The sequence below is a fragment of the Cnephaeus nilssonii genome, assembly GCF_951640355.1.
Source record: "Cnephaeus nilssonii genome assembly, chromosome: 24".
Classification (NCBI taxonomy): Eukaryota; Metazoa; Chordata; class Mammalia; order Chiroptera; family Vespertilionidae; genus Cnephaeus; species Cnephaeus nilssonii.
This window is the reverse complement of record NC_137095.1, coordinates 15,867,383-15,887,235: the sequence shown is the minus strand read 5'-3', so window position 1 is coordinate 15,887,235 and position 19,853 is coordinate 15,867,383.

Here is a 19,853-nt window from a genome sequence, read left to right as displayed (position 1 = left end):
ATGGAGCAGGCCATGTGCACGGAGCAGTGATCGGGGAGAGGCACGCGGCATTCTCTCAAGAGTCTGCCCGCCTCGAGAACCCAATCCCATGCCTGGGGAGAACCCTAAGACTCCCCAACATGGTGCCACCAAACCGGCACCTTACTGGGCCTCAGTGTAATCCTATTGAGCATGATTTTTATGTCATCACCTCACTTCAAGATTAAGGGTTGTCATCATTGACCCAACGAAGGCACTCTGCAGGCATCGGTACAACGGCACACTCGTTTGCTCACCAGAGATGCTTCCCGGGACTGAGGGCACAGCAAGGTGGGCTTGAGGTCTGCACGGTTCCGACTCGGGAGGAGCTTGACAGACAGAGCCCAGGAAGCTCTGGGCCAAATGAAGGACATTTTTTTGGAACTCGACCTGAAAAGAGGAGTAACACGCCTTCTAAAGACCTAGCTTGTTCCAATGAAGCCCAGAAATTCTAGGGAAATTTGTACATTTATGTGCTAATGACCACTACAAAAACAAGTATAAAAGCAAAGAAACGAAAGAATATGACCAAATAATCAAATAATAAGGAATCACAAAAATAATGCGCCAATGGAAATCGAGTCACAATGGATTCCACAACAACAACAAAACATCACCAGCAATACGATTCTCAAAACACACACGCTTAGGGATTCCAAGAGAGCAGAAGAGGAGCCATACTGCTCCTGCTTGGGCGTGGTCCCCTTGGACACAGGAATCGGACGAGATGCCAACACTGACCCGGACATTCAGCATCCATTCAGGAGAGGAGTGAATAGGGGAAGGTGTGGTGCTCATGCCCTGCACTTATCACATGATTATCACATGACACTATCATGGGCCCCAAAGGAAAGAGCACTTAGCCCCCTTTCAGTCGCAATACTTTCAGAGAAAAGGGACAACTTTGGTTTTGGATCAACCCATTCCCACGGACATAGAGTCACCGAGAATATAGTACAAGGGCCTCTATGGCCCAAAGAGGGTCTCCTGCCTAGTCTCATGCACACGTGCTCTGTGGCCAACACAAAAGCCATCCACTCACCTGAAACGTGAAGGCCATGACCACCATCTGCAGAGATGGTCGCACTGCAAGACACAACCAGAGGAGAGACGTTTTAAGAGTCGGCCTCCGTGATGGCCACCTTGGAGGCCCTACTGGGCACCAAAGTCTCCGCTCAACGCGGAGAAGGCTACGATCACGTAGAAGCGATGGGGGAGAGGCATGTGCCATTCTCTCGGAAGATGCCTGCCTCCACTACCCAATCCCATCGCTGGGGAGAAACCTAAGTTAAGACTCCCCAAAACGGTGCCAACAAACTGTCACCCACAGGGGGCCTCAGCGTAATCCTTTTGTGCAGGATTTTTATGTCATCACCTCTCTTCAAGGCCCAGACCGCTTAGACATCATTGACCCAGAGACAGCACTTCCCGCAAATAGGAGACAGGACACACGCTTATGCTCACCGGAGACGTGCCCGGGGACCGAGGACACAGCAAGGTGGAATTCAGAGCTGCGTGCTTCCCACTCTGGAAGGAGCCTGACAGACCCAGGAGGCTCTGGGCCCGTGGAAACACCATTGTTCCCCAGAACATCACCTGGACAAAGAGGAGTAGGACGGCCGCTAAGGGACCTATCTCTGCCCTCTGTGAAATGAAGCTAAGGCACGATGTCAGCTTATGTGCACATGATCAGGCCAACAACCAAAAATGAAAGAGCAAAGAAATCCATAACAAAAGCAGGAAATGCTCCAATGGAACGCGGGGCACCATGGATTCCATGGGAACACAAGCCACCAGCCACAGGATTCTCACTGCACACATACACACGGCGTTTTCCAAAAAGGCTGAGGACAAGCCCTATGCTCACTCCAGGGCAGCGTCCTCTTGGACACAACAACCATGTGATATGCCAACACTGACCGTGACATTCAGCATCCACTCAGGAGAGGACAGGGGTGGTATGGTGCTCAAGCCGTGCACATATCACATGACACATAGCACATTTGCAGTCCGATTCCTTTATGATAGGAGGGACATCTTTGGCTTTGCTCGGCCCATGCCCAAGGAGCTACAGGCGCTAAGAATGGAGTACGAGGGTCTCCCCTGCCCAAAGAGGGCCTCCTGTTAGTCTCATGCACACGTGCTCTCTGTCCAACACAAAAGACAGCCACTCACCTTGAACGTGAAGGCCACGACCACCATCTGCAGAGATGGCCGCACTGCAAGACACAACCAGAGGAGAGGTCTGGTTTAACAGGTGCCTCTGGTCTTGCTCTCAGTGCATAACTACTGGGCTCCAAACACATCCGTGAACATGGAGCAGGCCATGTGCACGGAGCAGTGATTGGGGAGAGGCACGCGGCATTCTCTCAAGAGTCTGCCCGCCTCCAGAACCCAATCCCATCGCTGGGGAGAACCCTAAGACTCCCCAACATGGTGCCACCAAACTGGCACCTGACTGGGCCTCAGCGTAATCCTATTGAGCATGATTTTTCTGTCATCACCTCACTTCAAGATTAAGGGTTGTCATCATTGACCCAACGAAGGCACTCTGCAGGCATCGGTACAACGGCACACTCGTTTGCTCACCAGAGATGCTTCCCGGGACTGAGGGCACAGCAAGGTGGGCTTGAGGTCTGCACGGTTCCGACTGGGGAAGGAGCCTGACAGACAGAGCCCAGGAAGCTCTGGGCCAAATGAAGGACATTTTTTTGGAACTCGACCTGAAAAGAGGAGTAACACGCCTTCTAAAGACCTAGCTTGTTCCAATGAAGCCCAGAAATTCTAGGGAAATTTGCACATTTATGTGCTAATGACCACTCCAAAAACGAGTAAAAAAGCAAAGAAACGAAAGAATATGACCAAATAAACAAATAATAAGGAATCAGAAAAATAATGCGCCAATGGAAATCGAGTCACAATGGATTCCACAACAACAACAAAACATAACCAGCAATACGATTCTCAAAACACACACCCTTAGGGATTCCAAGAGAGCAGAAGAGGAGCCATAATGCTCCTGTTTGGGCGTGGTCCCCTTGGACACAGGAATCGGACGAGATACCAACACTGACCAGGACATTCAGCATCCATTCAGGAGAGGAGAGAATAGGTGAGGTGTGGTGCTCAGGCCGTGTACTTATCACATGACACTATCATGGGCCCCCCAAAAAGGAGCACTTAGCCCCCTTTCAGTCGCATTGCTTTCAGAGAGGAGGGGCGTCTATGGCTTTGGATCAGCCCATTCCCACGGCCTTAGAGTCACCGAGAATATAGTACAAGGGCCTCTATGGCCCAAAGAGAGCCTCCTGCTTAGTCTCATGCACACGTGCTCTGTGGCCAACACAAAAGTCATCCACTCACCTGAAACGTGAAGGCCATGACCACCATCTGGAGAGATGGTCGCACTGCAAGACACAACCAGAGGAGAGACGTTTTGTTTTAAGAGTCGGCCTCCGTGATGGCCACCTTTGAGGCCCTACTGGGTACCAAAGTCTCCGCTGAACGCAGAGAAGGCTACGATCACGTAGAAGCGATTGGGGAGAGGCATGCGCCATTCTCTCAGGAAGCTGCCTGCCTCCAGTACCCAATCCCATCGCTGGGAGAAACCTAAGACTCCCCAACATGGAGCCACCAAACTGGCACCTTACTGGGCCTCAGCGTACTCCCATTGAGAATGATTTTTATGTCATCACCTCACTTCAGGATTATGAGTTGTCATCATTGACCCAACAAAAACACTCTGCAGGCATCGGTACAATTGCACACTCCTTTGCTCACCAAAGATGCTTCCTGGGACTGAGGGCACGGCAAGGTGGGCTTCAGGTCTGCACGAATCTGACTCGGGAAGGAGCCTGACAGACAGAGCCCAGGAAGCTCTGGGCCAAATGAAGGCCATTTTTTTGGAACTCGACCTGAAAAGAGGAGTAACACGCTTTCTAAAGACCTAGCTTGTTCCAAAGAAGCCCAGAAACTCTAGGGAAATTTGTACATTCATGTGCTAATGACCACTCCAAAAACAAGAAAAAAAGCAAATAAATGATACCATATGACCAAATAAACAAATAATAAGAAATCACAAAAATAATGTGCCTATGGAAATCGAGTCACAATGGATTCCATAACAATAACAAAACATAACCAGCAATACGAGTCTCAAAACACACACGCTTAGGGATTCCAAGAAAGCAGAAGAGGAGTAATACTGCTCCTGCTTGGGCGTGGTCCCCGTGGACACAGGAATCGGACGAGATACCAACAATGACAAGAACATTCAGCATCCATTCAGGAGGAGCGAATAGCGGAAGGTGTGATGCTCATGCCCTGCACTTATCCCATGATTATCACATGACACTGTCATGGGCCCCAAAGGAAAGAGCACTTAGCCACCTTTGTGTCGCATTCCTTACATAGAGGAGGGGCGTCTTTGGCTTTGGATCAGCCCATTCCCACGGACTTAGAGTCACTGAGAATATAGTAAAAGGGCCTCTATGGCCCAAAGTGAGCCTCCTGCTTAGTCTCATGCCCATGTCCTCTGTGGCCAACACAAAAGTCATCCATTCACTCACCTGAAACGTGAAGGCCACGACCACCATCTGGAGAGATGGTCGCACTGCAAGACACAACCAGAGGAGAGACGTTTTGTTTTAAGAGTCGGACTCCGTGATGGCCACCTTGGAGGGCCTACTGGGCACCAAAGTCTCCGCTCAACTTGGAGAAGGCTACGATCACGTAGAAGCGATGGGGGAGAGGCATGCGCCATTCTCTCAGGGAGATGCCTGCCTCCACTACCCAATCCCATCGCTGGGGAGAAACCTAAGTTAAGACTCCCCAAAACGGTGCCAACAAACTGTCACCCACAGGGGGCCTCAGCGTAATCCTTTTGTGCAGGATTTTTATGTCATCACCTCTCTTCAAGGCCCAGACCGCTTAGACATCATTGACCCAGAGACAGCACTTCCCGCAAATAGGAGACAGGACACGCGCTTATGCTCACCGGAGACGTGCCCGGGGACCAAGGACACAGCAATGTGGAATTCAGAGCTGCGTGCTTCCCACTCTGGAAGGAGCCTGACAGACCCAGGAGGCTCTGGGCCCGTGGAAACACCATTTTCCCCCAGAACATCACCTGGACAAAGAGGAGTAGGACGGCCGCTAAAGGACCTATCTCTGCCCTCTGCGAAATGAAGCTAAGGCACGATGTCAGCTTATGTGCACATGATCAGGCCAACAACCAAGAAATGAAAGAGCAAAGAAATCCATAACAAAAGCAGGAAATGCTCCAATGGAACGCGGGGCACCATGGATTCCATGGGAACACAAGCCACCAGCCCCAGGATTCTCACTACACACATACACACGGCGTTTTCCAAAAAGGCTGAGGACAAGCCCTATGCTCACTCCAGGGTAGGGTCCGCTTGGACACAACAACCATGTGATATGCCAACACTGACCGTGACATTCAGCATCCACTCAGGAGAGGACAGGGGTGGTATGGTGCTCAAGCCGTGCACATATCACATGACACATAGCACACTTGCAGTCCGATTCCTTTATGATAGGAGGGACATCTTTGGCTTTGGTCGGCCCATGCCCAAGGAGCTACAGGCGCTAAGAATGGAGTACGAGGGTCTCCCCTGCCCAAAGAGGGCCTCCTGTTAGTCTCATGCACAAGTGCTCTCTGTCCAACACAATAGACAGCCACTCACCTTGAACGTGAAGGCCACGACCACCATCTGCAGAGATGGCCGCACTGCAAGACACAACCAGAGGAGAGGTCTGGTTTAACAGGTGCCTCTGGTCTTGCTCTCAGTGCATAACTACTGGGCACCAAACACATCCGTGAACATGGAGCAGGCCATGTGCACGGAGCAGTGATCGGGGAGAGGCACGTGGCATTCTCTCAAGAGTCTGCCCACCTCGAGAACCCAATCCCATCGTTGGGGAGAACCCTAAGTCTCCACAACATGGTACCACCAAACTGGCACCTGACTGGGCCTCAGCGTAATCCTATTCAGCATGATTTTTATGTCATCACCTCACTTCAAGATTAAGGGTTGTCATCATTGACCCAACGAAGGCACTCTGCAGGCATCGGTACAACGGCACACTCGTTTGCTCACCAGAGATGCTTCCCGGGACTGAGGGCAGAGCAAGGTGGGCTTGAGGTCTGCACGGTTCCGACTCGGGAAGGAGCCTGACAGACAGAGCCCAGGAAGCTCTGGGCCAAATGAAGGACATTTTTTTGGAACTCGACCTGAAAAGAGGAGTAACACGCCTTCTAAAGACCTAGCTTGTTCCAATGAAGCCCAGAAATTCTAGGGAAATTTGTACATTTATGTGCTAATGACCACTGCAAAAACGAGTAAAAAAGCAAAGAAACGAAAGAATATGACCAAATAATCAAATAATAAGGAATCACAAAAATAATGCGCCAATGGAAATCGAGTCACAATGGATTCCACAACAACAACAAAATATAACCAGCAATATGATTCTCAAAACACACACGCTTAGGGATTCCAAGAGAGCAGAAGAGGAGCCATACTGCTCCTGCTTGGGCGTGGTCCCCTTGGACACAGGAATCGGACGAGATGCCAACACTGACCCGGACATTCAGCATCCATTCAGGAGAGGAGTGAATAGGGGAAGGTGTGGTGCTCATGCCCTGCACTTATCACATGATTATCACATGACACTGTCATGGGCCCCAAAGGAAAGAGCACTTAGCCCCCTTTCAGTCGCAATACTTTCAGAGAAAAGGGACAACTATGGTTTTGGATCAACGCATTCCCATGGACTTAGAGTCACAGAGAATATAGTACAAGGGCCTCTATTGCCCAAAGAGAGTCTCCTGCCTAGTCTCATGCACACGTGCTCTGTGGCCAACACAAAAGTCATCCATTCACTCACCTGAAACGTGAAGGCCACGACCACCATCTGCAGAGATGGTCGCACTGCAAGACACAACCAGAGGAGAAACGTTTTGTTTTAAGAGTCGGCCTCCGTGATGGCCACCTTGGAGGCCCTACTGGGCACCAAAGTCTCCGCTCAACGCGGAGAAGGCTACGATCACGTAGAAGCGATGGGGGAGAGGCATGTGCCATTCTCTCGGAAGATGCCTGCCTCCACTACCCAATCCCATCGCTGGGGAGAAACCTAAGTTAAGACTCCCCAAAACGGTGCCAACAAACTGTCACCCACAGGGGGCCTCAGCGTAATCCTTTTGTGCAGGATTTTTATGTCATCACCTCTCTTCAAGGCCCAGACCGCTTAGACATCATTGACCCAGAGACAGCACTTCCGGCAAATAGGAGACAGGACACGCGCTTATGCTCACCGGAGACGTGCCCGGGGACCGAGGACACAGCAAAGTGGGCTTCAGAGCTGCGTGCTTCCGACTCTGGAAGGACCCTGGCAGACCCAGGAGGCTCTGGGCCCGTGGAAACACCATTTTTCCCAGAACATCACCTGGACAAAGAGGAGTAGGACGGCCGCTAAGGGACCCATCTCTGCCCTCTGCGAACTGAAGCTAAGGCACGATGTCAGCTTATGTGCACATGATCAGGCCAACAACCAAGAAATGAAAGAGCAAAGAAATCCATAACAAAAGCAGGAAATGCTCCAATGGAAAGCGGGGCACCATGGATTCCAGGGGAACACAAGCCACCAGCCCCAGGATTCTCACTACACACATACACACGGTGTTTTCCAAAAAGGCTGAGGACAAGCCCTATGCTCACTCCACGGCAGGGTCCGCTTGGACACAACAACCCTGTGATATGCCAACAGTGACCGTGACATTCAGCATCCACTCAGGAGAGGACAGGGGTGGTATGGTGCTCAAGCCGTGCACATATCACATGACACTTAGCGCACTTGCAGTCCGATTCCTTTACGCTAGGAGGGACATCTTTGGCTTTGGTCGGCCCATGCCCAACGAGCTACAGGCACCAAGAATGGAGTACGAGGGTCTCTACGGCCCAAAGAGAGCCTCCTCCTTAGGCTCATGCACACGTGCTCTCTGTCCAACACAAAAGACAGCCACTCACCTTGAACGTGAAGGCCACGACCACCATCTGCAGAGATGGCCACACTGCAAGACACAACCAGAGGAGAGGTCTGGTTTAACAGGTGGCCTCTGGTCTTGCTCTCAGTGCATAACTATTGGGCACCAAACACATCCGTGAACATGGAGCAGGCCATGTGCACGGAGCAGTGATCGGGGAGAGGCACGCGGCATTCTCTCAAGAGTCTTCCCGCCTCCAGAACCCAATCCCATCGCTGGGGAGAACCCTAAGACTCCCCAACATGGTGCCACCAAAAAGGCACCTTACTGGGCCTCAGCGTAATCCTATTGAGCATGATTTTTATGTCATCACCTCACTTCAAGATTAAGGGTTGTCATCATTGACCCAACGAAGGCACTCTGCAGGCATCGGTACCACGGCACACTCGTTTGCTCACCAGAGATGCTTCCTGCGACTGAGGGCACAGCAAGGTGGGCTTGAGGTCTGCACAGTTCCGACTCGGGAAGGAGCCTGACAGACAGAGCCCAGGAAGCCCTGGGCCAAATGAAGGACATTTTTTTTGGAACTCGACCTGAAAAGAGGAGTAACACGCCTTCTAAAGACCTAGCTTGTTCCAATGAAGCCCAGAAATTCTAGGGAAATTTGTAAATTTATGTGCTAATGACCACTGCAAAAACAAGTAAAAAAGCAAAGAAACGAAAGAATATGACCAAATAAACAAATAATAAGGAATCACAAAAATAAAGTGCCAATGGAAATCGAGTCACAATGGATTCCACAACAACAAAACATAACCAGCAATACGATTCTCAAAACACACACCCTTAGGGATTCCAAGAAAGCACAAGAGGACCCATACTGCTCATGCCTGGTCGAGGTCCCCTTGGACAGAGGAATCCTGCGAGATACCAACACTAACCAGGACATTCAGCACCCATTCAGGAGGAGAGAAGAGGGGAGCTGTGGTGCTCATGCCCTGCACTTATCACATGATTATGACATCATTCTGTGACAGGTCCCCATGGAAAAAGCACTTAGCCCCCTTTGAGTCGCATTCCTTTCAGAGAGGAGGGACGCGTTTGGCTTTGGATCAGCCCATTCTCACGGCCTTAGAGTCACCGAGAATATAGTACAAGGGCCTCTATGGCCCAAAGAGAGCCTCCTGCTTAGTCTCATGCACACGTGCTCTCTGTCCAACACAAAAGTCATCCACTCACCTGAAACGTGAAGGCAACGACCATCATCTGCAGAGATGGCCACACTGCAAGACACAACCAGAGGAGAGGTCTGGTTTAACAGGTGGCCTCTGGTCTTGCTCCCAGTGCATAACTACTGGGCTCCAAACACATCCGTGAACACGGAGCAGGCCATGTGCACTTAGCAGTGATCGGGGAGAGGCACGTGGCATTCTCTCAAGAGTCTGCCCACCTCGAGAACCCAATCCCATCGCTGGGGAGAACCCTAAGTCTCCCCAACATGGTACCACCAAACTGGCACCTGACTGGGCCTCAGCGTAATCCTATTGAGCATGATTTTTATGTCATCACCTCACTTCAAGATTAAGGGTTGTCATCATTGACCCAACGAAGGCACTCTGCAGGCATCGGTACAACGGCACACTCGTTTGCTCACCAGAGATGCTTCCCGGGACTGAGGGCACAGCAAGGTGGGCTTGAGGTCTGCACGGTTCCGACTGGGGAAGGAGCCTGACAGACAGAGCCCAGGAAGCTCTGGGCCAAATGAAGGCCATTTTTTTGGAACTCGACCTGAAAAGAGGAGTAACACGCCTTCTAAAGACCTAGCTTGTTCCAATGAAGCCCAGAAATTCTAGAATAATTTGTACATTTATGTGCTAATGACCACTCCAAAAACAAGTAAAAAAGCAAAGAAACGAAAGAATATGACCAAATAAACAAATAATAAGGAATCAGAAAAATAATGCGCCAATGGAAATCGAGTCACAATGGATTCCACAAAAACAACAAAACATAACCAGCAATACGATTCTCAAAACACACACGCTTAGGGATTCCAAGAGAGCAGAAGAGGAGCCATACTGCTCCTTTTTGGGCGTAGTCCCCTTGGACAGAGGAATCGGACGAGATACCAATACTGACCAGGACATTCAGCATCCATTCAGGAGAGGAGAGAATAGGTGAGGTGTGGTGCTCAGGCCGTGTACTTATCACATGACACTATCATGGGCCCCCAAAAAAGGAGCACTTAGCCCCCTTTCAGTCGCATTGCTTTCAGAGAGGAGGGACGCCTTTGGCTTTGGATCAGCCCATTCCCACGGCCTTAGAGTCACCGAGAATATAGTACAAGGGCCTCTATGGCCCAAAGAGAGCCTCCTGCTTAGTCTCATGCACACGTGCTCTGTGGCCAACACAAAAGTCATCCACTCACCTGAAACGTGAAGGCCATGACCACCATCTGGAGAGATGGTCGCACTGCAAGACACAACCAGAGGAGAGACGTTTTGTTTTAAGAGTCGGCCTCCGTGATGGCCACCTTTGAGGCCCTACTGGGTACCAAAGTCTCCGCTGAATGCAGAGAAGGCTACGATCACGTAGAAGCGATTGGGGAGAGGCATGCGCCATTCTCTCAGAAAGCTGCCTGCCTCCAGTACCCAATCCCATCGCTGGGAGAAACCTAAGACTCCCCAACATGGAGCCACCAAACTGGCACCTTACTGGGCCTCAGCGTACTCCCATTGAGAATGATTTTTATGTCATCACCTCACTTCAGGATTATGAGTTGTCATCATTGACCCAACAAAGACACTCTGCAGGCATCGGTACAATTGCACACTCCTTTGCTCACCAAAGATGCTTCCTGGGACTGAGGGCACGGCAAGGTGGGCTTGAGGTCTGCACGGATCTGACTCGGGAAGGAGCCTGACAGACAGAGCCCAGGAAGCTCTGGGCCAAATGAAGGCCATTTTTTTGGAACTCGACCTGAAAAGAGGAGTAACACGCCTTCTAAAGACCTAGCTTGTTCCAAAGAAGCCCAGAAACTCTAGGGAAATTTGTACATTCATGTGCTAATGACCACTCCAAAAACAAGAAAAAAAGCAAATAAATGATACCATATGACCAAATAAACAAATAATAAGAAATCACAAAAATAATGTGCCAATGGAAATCGAGTCACAATGGATTCCATAACAATAACAAAACATAACCAGCAATACGAGTCTCAAAACACACACGCTTAGGGAGTCCAAGAAAGCAGAAGAGGAGTCATACTGCTCCTGCTTGGGCGTGGTCCCCGTGGACACAGGAATCGGACGAGATACCAACAATGACAAGGACATTCAGCATCCATTCAGGAGGAGCGAATAGCGGAAGGTGTGATGCTCATGCCCTGCACTTATCCCATGATTATCACATGACACTGTCATGGGCCCCAAAGGAATGAGCACTTAGCCACCTTTGTGTGGCATTCCTTTCATAGAGGAGGGGCGTCTTTGGCTTTGGATCAGCCCATTCCCACGGACATAGAGTCACCGAGAATATAGTAAAAGGGCCTCTATGGCCCAAAGTGAGCCTCCTGCTTAGTCTCATGCCCATGTCCTCTGTGGCCAACACAAAAGTCATCCATTTACTCACCTGAAACGTGAAGGCCACGACCACCATCTGCAGAGATGGCCGCACTGCAAGACACAACCAGAGGGGAGGTCTGGTTTAACAGGTGGCCGCTGGTCTTGCTCCCTGTGCATAACTACTGGGCTCCAAACACATCCGTGAACATGGAGCAGGCCATGTGCACGGAGCAGTGATCGGGGAGAGGCACGCGGCATTCTCTCAAGAGTCTGCCCACCTCGAGAACCCAATCCCATCGCTGGGGAGAACCCTAAGTCTCCACAACATGGTACCACCAAACTGGCACCTGACTGGGCCTCAGCGTAATCCTATTGAGCATGATTTTTATGTCATCACCTCACTTCAAGATTAAGGGTTGTCATCATTGACCCAACGAAGGCACTCTGCAGGCATCGGTACAACGGCACACTCGTTTGCTCACCAGAGATGCTTCCCGGGACTGAGGGCACAGCAAGGTGGGCTTGAGGGCTGCACGGTTCCGACTGGGGAAGGAGCCTGACAGACAGAGCCCAGGAAGCTCTGGGCCAAATGAAGGACATTTTTTTGGAACTCGACCTGAAAAGAGGAGTAACACGCCTTCTAAAGACCTAGCTTGTTCCAATGAAGCCCAGAAATTCTAGAAAAATTTGTACAGTTATGTGCTAATGACCACTCCAAAAACAAGTAAAAAAGCAACGAAACGAAAGAATATGACCAAATAAACAAATAATAAGGAATCAGAAAAATAATGCGCCAATGGAAATCGAGTCACAATGGATTCCACAACAACAACAAAACATAACCAGCAATATGATTCTCAAAACACACACGCTTAGGGATTCCAAGAGAGCAGAAGAGGAGTCATACTGCTCCTGCTTGGGCGTGGTCCCCTTGGACACAGGAATCGGACGAGATGCCAACACTGACCCGGACATTCAGCATCCATTCAGGAGAGGAGTGAATAGGGGAAGGTGTGGTGCTCATGCCCTGCACTTATCACATGATTATCACATGACACTGTCATGGGCCCCAAAGGAAAGAGCACTTAGCCACCTTTGTGTCGCAATACTTTCAGAGAAAAGGGACAACTTTTTTTTTGGATCAACCCATTCCCACGGACGTAGAGTCACAGAGAATATAGTACAAGGGCCTCTATTGCCCAAAGAGAGTCTCCTGCCTAGTCTCATGCACACGTGCTCTGTGGCCAACACTAAAGTCATTCATTCACTCACCTGAAACGTGAAGGCCACGACCACCATCTGGAGAGATGGTCGCACTGCAAGACACAACCAGAGGAGAAACGTTTTGTTTTAAGAGTCGGCCTCCGTGATGGCCACCTTGGAGGCCCTACTGGGCACCAAAGTCTCCGCTCAACGCGGAGAAGGCTAAGATCACCTAGAAGTGATGGGGGAGACGCATGTGCCATTCTCTCGGAAGATGCCTGCCTCCACTACCCAATCCCATCGCTGGGGAGAAACCTAAGTTAAGACTCCCCAAAACGGTGCCAACAAACTGTCACCCACAGGGGGCCTCAGCGTAATCCTTTTGTGCAGGATTTTTATGTCATCACCTCTCTTCAAGGCCCAGACCGCTGAGACATCATTGACCCAGAGACAGCATTTCCGGCAAATAGGAGACAGGACACGCGCTTATGCTCACCGGAGACGTGCCCGGGGACTGAGGACACAGCAAGGTGGGCTTCAGAGCTGCGTGCTTCCGACTCTGGAAGGAGCCTGGCAGACCCAGGAGGCTCTGGGCCCGTGGAAACACCATTTTTCCCAGAACATCACCTGGACAAAAGGAGTAGGACGGCCGCTAAGGGACCCATCTCTGCCCTCTGCGAACTGAAGCTAAGGCACGATGTCAGCTTATGTGCACATGATCAGGCCAACAACCAAGAAATGAAAGAGCAAAGAAATCCATAACAAAAGCAGGAAATGCTCCAATGGAAAGCGGGGCACCATGGATTCCAGGGGAACACAAGCCACCAGCCCCAGGATTCTCACTACACACATACACACGGTGTTTTCCAAAAAGGCTGAGGACAAGCCCTATGCTCACTCCAGGGCAGGGTCCGCTTGGACACAACAACCATGTGATATGCCAACAGTGACCGTGACATTCAGCATCCACTCAGGAGAGGACAGGGGTGGTATGGTGCTCAAGCCGTGCACATATCACATGACACTTAGCGCACTTGCACTCCGATTCCTTTACGCTAGGAGGGACATCTTTGGCTTTGGTCGGCCCATGCCCAACGAGCTACAGGCACCAAGAATGGAGTACGAGGGTCTCTACGGCCCAAAGAGAGCCTCCTCCTTAGGCTCATGCACACGTGCTCTCTGTCCAACACAAAAGACAGCCACTCACCTTGAACGTGAAGGCCACGACCACCATCTGCAGAGATGGCCACACTGCAAGACACAACCAGAGGAGAGGTCTGGTTTAACAGGTGGCCTCTGGTCTTGCTCTCAGTGCATAACTATTGGGCACCAAACACATCCGTGAACATGGAGCAGGCCATGTGCACGGAGCAGTGATCGGGGAGAGGCACGCGGCATTCTCTCAAGAGTCTACCCACCTCGAGAACCCAATCCCATCGCTGGGGAAAACCCTAAGACTCCGCAACATGGTGCCACCAAAAAGGCACCTGACTGGGCCTCAGCGTAATCCTATTGAGCATGATTTTTATGTCATCACCTCACTTCAAGATTAAGGGTTGTCATCATTGACCCAACGAAGGCACTCTGCAGGCATCGGTACAACGGCACACTCGTTTGCTCACCAGAGATGCCTCCTGGGACTGAGGGCACGGCAAGGTGGGCTTGAGGGCTGCACGGTTCCGACTGGGGAAGGAGCCTGACAGACAGAGCCCAGGAAGCTCTGGGCCAAATGAAGGACATTTTTTTGGAACTCGACCTGAAAAGAGGAGTAACACGCCTTCTAAAGACCTAGCTTGTTCCAAGGAAGCACAGAAATTCTAGAAAAATTTGTACATTTATGTGCTAATGACCACTCCAAAAACAAGTAAAAAAGCAAAGAAACGAAAGAATATGACCAAATAAACAAATAAGGAATCAGAAAAATAATGCGCCAATGGAAATCGAGTCACAATGGATTCCACAACAACAACAAAACATAACCAGCAATACGATTCTCAAAAAACACACCGTTAGGGATTCCAAGAGAGCAGAAGAGGAGCCATACTGCTCCTGCTTGGGCGTGGTCCCCGTGGACACAGGAATCGGACGAGATGCCAACACTGACCCGGACATTCAGCATCCATTCAGGAGAGGAGTGAATAGGGGAAGGTGTGGTGCTCATGCCCTGCACTTATCACATGATTATCACATGACACTGTCATGGGCCCCAAAGGAAAGAGCACTTAGCCCCCTTTCAGTCGCAATACTTTCAGAGAAAAGGGATAACTTTGGTTTTGGATCAACCCATTCCCACGGACTAAGAGTCACAGAGAATATAGTACAAGGGCCTCTATTGCCCAAAGAGAGTCTCCTGCCTAGTCTCATGCACACGTGCTCTGTGGCCAACACAAAAGTCATCCATTCACTCACCTGAAACGTGAAGGCCACGAACACCATCTGCAGAGATGGTCGCACTGCAAGACACAACCAGAGGAGAAACGTTTTGTTTTAAGAGTCGGCCTCCGTGATGGCCACCTTGGAGGCCCTACTGGGCACCAAAGTCTCCGCTCAACGCGGAGAAGGCTACGATCACGTAGAAGCGATGGGGGAGAGGCATGTGCCATTCTCTCGGAAGATGCCTGCCTCCACTACCCAATCCCATCGCTGGGGAGAAACCTAAGTTAAGACTCCCCAAAACGGTGCCAACAAACTGTCACCCACAGTGGGCCTCAGCGTAATCCTTTTGTGCAGGATTTTTATGTCATCACCTCTCTTCAAGGCCCAGACCGCTGAGACATCATTGACCCAGAGACAGCACTTCCGGCAAATAGGAGACAGGACACGCGCTTATGCTCACCGGAGACGTGCCCGGGGACTGAGGACACAGCAAGGTAGGCTTCAGAGCTGCGTGCTTCCGACTCTGGAAGGAGCCTGGCAGACCCAGGAGGCTCTGGGCCTGTGGAAACACCATTTTTCCCAGAACATCACCTGGACAAAGAGGAGTAGGACGGCCGCTAAGGGACCCATCTCTGCCCTCTGCGAACTGAAGCTAAGGCACGATGTCAGCTTATGTGCACATGATCAGGCCAACAACCAAGAAATGAAAGAGCAAAGAAATCCATAACAAAAGCAGGAAATGCTCCAATGGAAAGCGGGGCACCATGGATTCCAGGGGAACACAAGCCACCAGCCCCAGGATTCTCACTACACACATACACACGGTGTTTTCCAAAAAGGCTGAGGACAAGCCCTATGCTCACTCCAGGGCAGGGTCCGCTTGGACACAACAACCCTGTGATATGCCAACACTGACCGTGACATTCAGCATCCACTCAGGAGAGGACAGGGATGGTATGGTGCTCAAGCCGTGCACACATCACATGATAATGAACGCCCTTTCAGTCCGATTCCTTTATGATAGGAGGGACATCTTTGGCTTTGGTCGGCCCAGGCCCAAGGAGCTACAGGCATCAAGAATGGAGTACGAGGGTCTCCCCTGCCCAAAGAGAGCCTCCTCCTTAGGCTCATGCACACGTGCTCTCTGTCCAACACAGAAGACAGCCACTCACCTTGAACGTGAAGGCCACGACCACCATCTGCAGAGATGGCCGCACTGCAAGACACAACCAGACGAGAGGTCTGGTTAACAGGCGGCCTCTGGTCTTGCTCTCAGTGCATAACAACTGGGCACCAAACACATCCGTGAACCTGGACCAGGCCATGTGCAAGTAGCAGTGATCGGGGAGAGGCACGCGGCATTCTCTCAAGAGTCTGCCCACCTCGAGAACCCAATCCCATCGCTGGGGAGAACCCTAAGACTCCCCAACATGGTGCCACCAAAAAGGCACCTGACTGGGCCTCAGCGTAATCCTATTGAGCATGATTTTTATGTCATCACCTCACTTCAAGATTAAGGGTTGTCATCATTGACCCAACGAAGGCACTCTGCAGGCATCGGTACAACGGCACACTCGTTTGCTCACCAGAGATGCTTCCCGGGACTGAGGGCACAGCAAGGTGGGCTTGAGGTCTGCACGGTTCCGACTGGGGAAGGAGCCTGACAGACAGAGCCCAGGAAGCTCTGGGCCAAATGAAGGACATTTTTTTGGAACTCGACCTGAAAAGAGGAGTAACACGCCTTCTAAAGACCTAGCTTGTTCCAATGAAGCCCAGAAATTCTAGGGAAATTTGTACATTTATGTGCTAATGACCACTCCAAAAACAAGTAAAAAAGCAAAGAAATGAAACAATATGACCAAATAAACAAATAATAAGGAATCACAAAAATAATGTGCCAATGGAAATGGAGTCACAATGGATTCCACAACAACAACAAAACATCACCAGCAATACGATTCTCAAAACACACACCCTTAGGGATTCCAAGAAAGCAGAAGAGGAGTCATACTGCTCCTGCTTGGGCGTGGTCCCCTTGGACACAGGAATCGGACGAGATACCAACACTGACCAGGACATTCAGCATCCATTCAGGACACGAGAGAATAGGGGAAGGTGTGGTGCTCATGCCCTGCACTTATCACATGATTATCACATGACACTATCATGGGCCCCCCAAAAAAGGAGCAATTAGCCCTTTTTCATTCGCATTCCTTTCAGAGAGGAGGGACGCCTTTGGCTTTGGATCAGCCCATTCTCACGGCCTTAGAGTCACCGAGAATATAGTACAAGGGCCTCTATGGCCCAAAGAGAGCCTCTTGCTTAGTCTCATGCACACATGCTCTGTGGCCAACACAAAAGTCATCCACTCACCTGAAACGTGAAGGCCACGACCACCAACTGGAGAGATGGCCGCACTGCAAGACAAACCAGAGGAGAGGTCTGGTTTAAGAGGTGGCCTCTGGTCTTGCTCTCAGTGCATAACTACTGGGCACCAAACACATCCGTGAACATGGAGCAGGCCATGTGCACGGAGCAGTGATCGGGGAGAGGCACGTGGCATTCTCTGAAGAGTCTGCCCACCTCGAGAACCCAATCCCATCGCTGGGGAGAACCCTAAGACTCCCCAACATGGTGCCACCAAACTGGCACCTGACTGGGCCTCAGCGTAATCCTATTGAGCATGATTTTTATGTCATCACGTCACTTCAAGATTAAGGGTTGTCATCATTGACCCAACGAAGGCACTCTGCAGGCATCGGTACAACTGCACACTCGTTTCCTCACCAGAGATGCTTCCCGGGACTGAGGGCACAGCAAGGTGGGCTTGAGGTCTGCACGGTTCCGACTCGGGAGGAGCCTGACAGACAGAGCCCAGGAAGCTCTGGGCCAAATGAAGGACATTTTTTTGGAACTCGACCTGAAAAGAGGAGTAACACGCCTTCTAAAGACCTAGCTTGTTCCAAGGAAGCACAGAAATTCTAGAAAAATTTGTACATTTATGTGCTAATGACCACTCCAAAAACAAGTAAAAAAGCAAAGAAACGAAAGAATATGACCAAATAAACAAATAAGGAATCAGAAAAATAATGCGCCAATGGAAATCGAGTCACAATGGATTCCACAACAACAACAAAACATAACCAGCAATACGATTCTCAAAAAACACACCGTTAGGGATTCCAAGAGAGCAGAAGAGGAGCCATACTGCTCCTGCTTGGGCGTGGTCCCCGTGGACACAGGAATCGGACGAGATGCCAACACTGACCCGGACATTCAGCATCCATTCAGGAGAGGAGTGAATAGGGGAAGGTGTGGTGCTCATGCCCTGCACTTATCACATGATTATCACATGACACTGTCATGGGCCCCAAAGGAAAGAGCACTTAGCCCCCTTTCAGTCGCAATACTTTCAGAGAAAAGGGATAACTTTGGTTTTGGATCAACCCATTCCCACGGACTAAGAGTCACAGAGAATATAGTACAAGGGCCTCTATTGCCCAAAGAGAGTCTCCTGCCTAGTCTCATGCACACGTGCTCTGTGGCCAACACAAAAGTCATCCATTCACTCACCTGAAACGTGAAGGCCACGAACACCATCTGCAGAGATGGTCGCACTGCAAGACACAACCAGAGGAGAAACGTTTTGTTTTAAGAGTCGGCCTCCGTGATGGCCACCTTGGAGGCCCTACTGGGCACCAAAGTCTCCGCTCAACGCGGAGAAGGCTACGATCACGTAGAAGCGATGGGGGAGAGGCATGTGCCATTCTCTCGGAAGATGCCTGCCTCCACTACCCAATCCCATCGCTGGGGAGAAACCTAAGTTAAGACTCCCCAAAACGGTGCCAACAAACTGTCACCCACAGGGGGCCTCAGCGTAATCCTTTTGTGCAGGATTTTTATGTCATCACCTCTCTTCAAGGCCCAGACCGCTGAGACATCATTGACCCAGAGACAGCACTTCCCGCAAATAGGAGACAGGACACGCGCTTATGCTCACCGGAGACGTGCCCGGGGACTGAGGACACAGCAAGGTAGGCTTCAGAGCTGCGTGCTTCCGACTCTGGAAGGAGCCTGGCAGACCCAGGAGGCTCTGGGCCTGTGGAAACACCATTTTTCCCAGAACATCACCTGGACAAAGAGGAGTAGGACGGCCGCTAAGGGACCCATCTCTGCCCTCTGCGAACTGAAGCTAAGGCACGATGTCAGCTTATGTGCACATGATCAGGCCAACAACCAAGAAATGAAAGAGCAAAGAAATCCATAACAAAAGCAGGAAATGCTCCAATGGAAAGCGGGGCACCATGGATTCCAGGGGAACACAAGCCACCAGCCCCAGGATTCTCACTACACACATACACACGGTGTTTTCCAAAAAGGCTGAGGACAAGCCCTATGCTCACTCCAGGGCAGGGTCCGCTTGGACACAACAACCCTGTGATATGCCAACACTGACCGTGACATTCAGCATCCACTCAGGAGAGGACAGGGATGGTATGGTGCTCAAGCCGTGCACACATCACATGATAATGAACGCCCTTTCAGTCCGATTCCTTTATGATAGGAGGGACATCTTTGGCTTTGGTCGGCCCAGGCCCAAGGAGCTACAGGCATCAAGAATGGAGTACGAGGGTCTCCCCTGCCCAAAGAGAGCCTCCTCCTTAGGCTCATGCACACGTGCT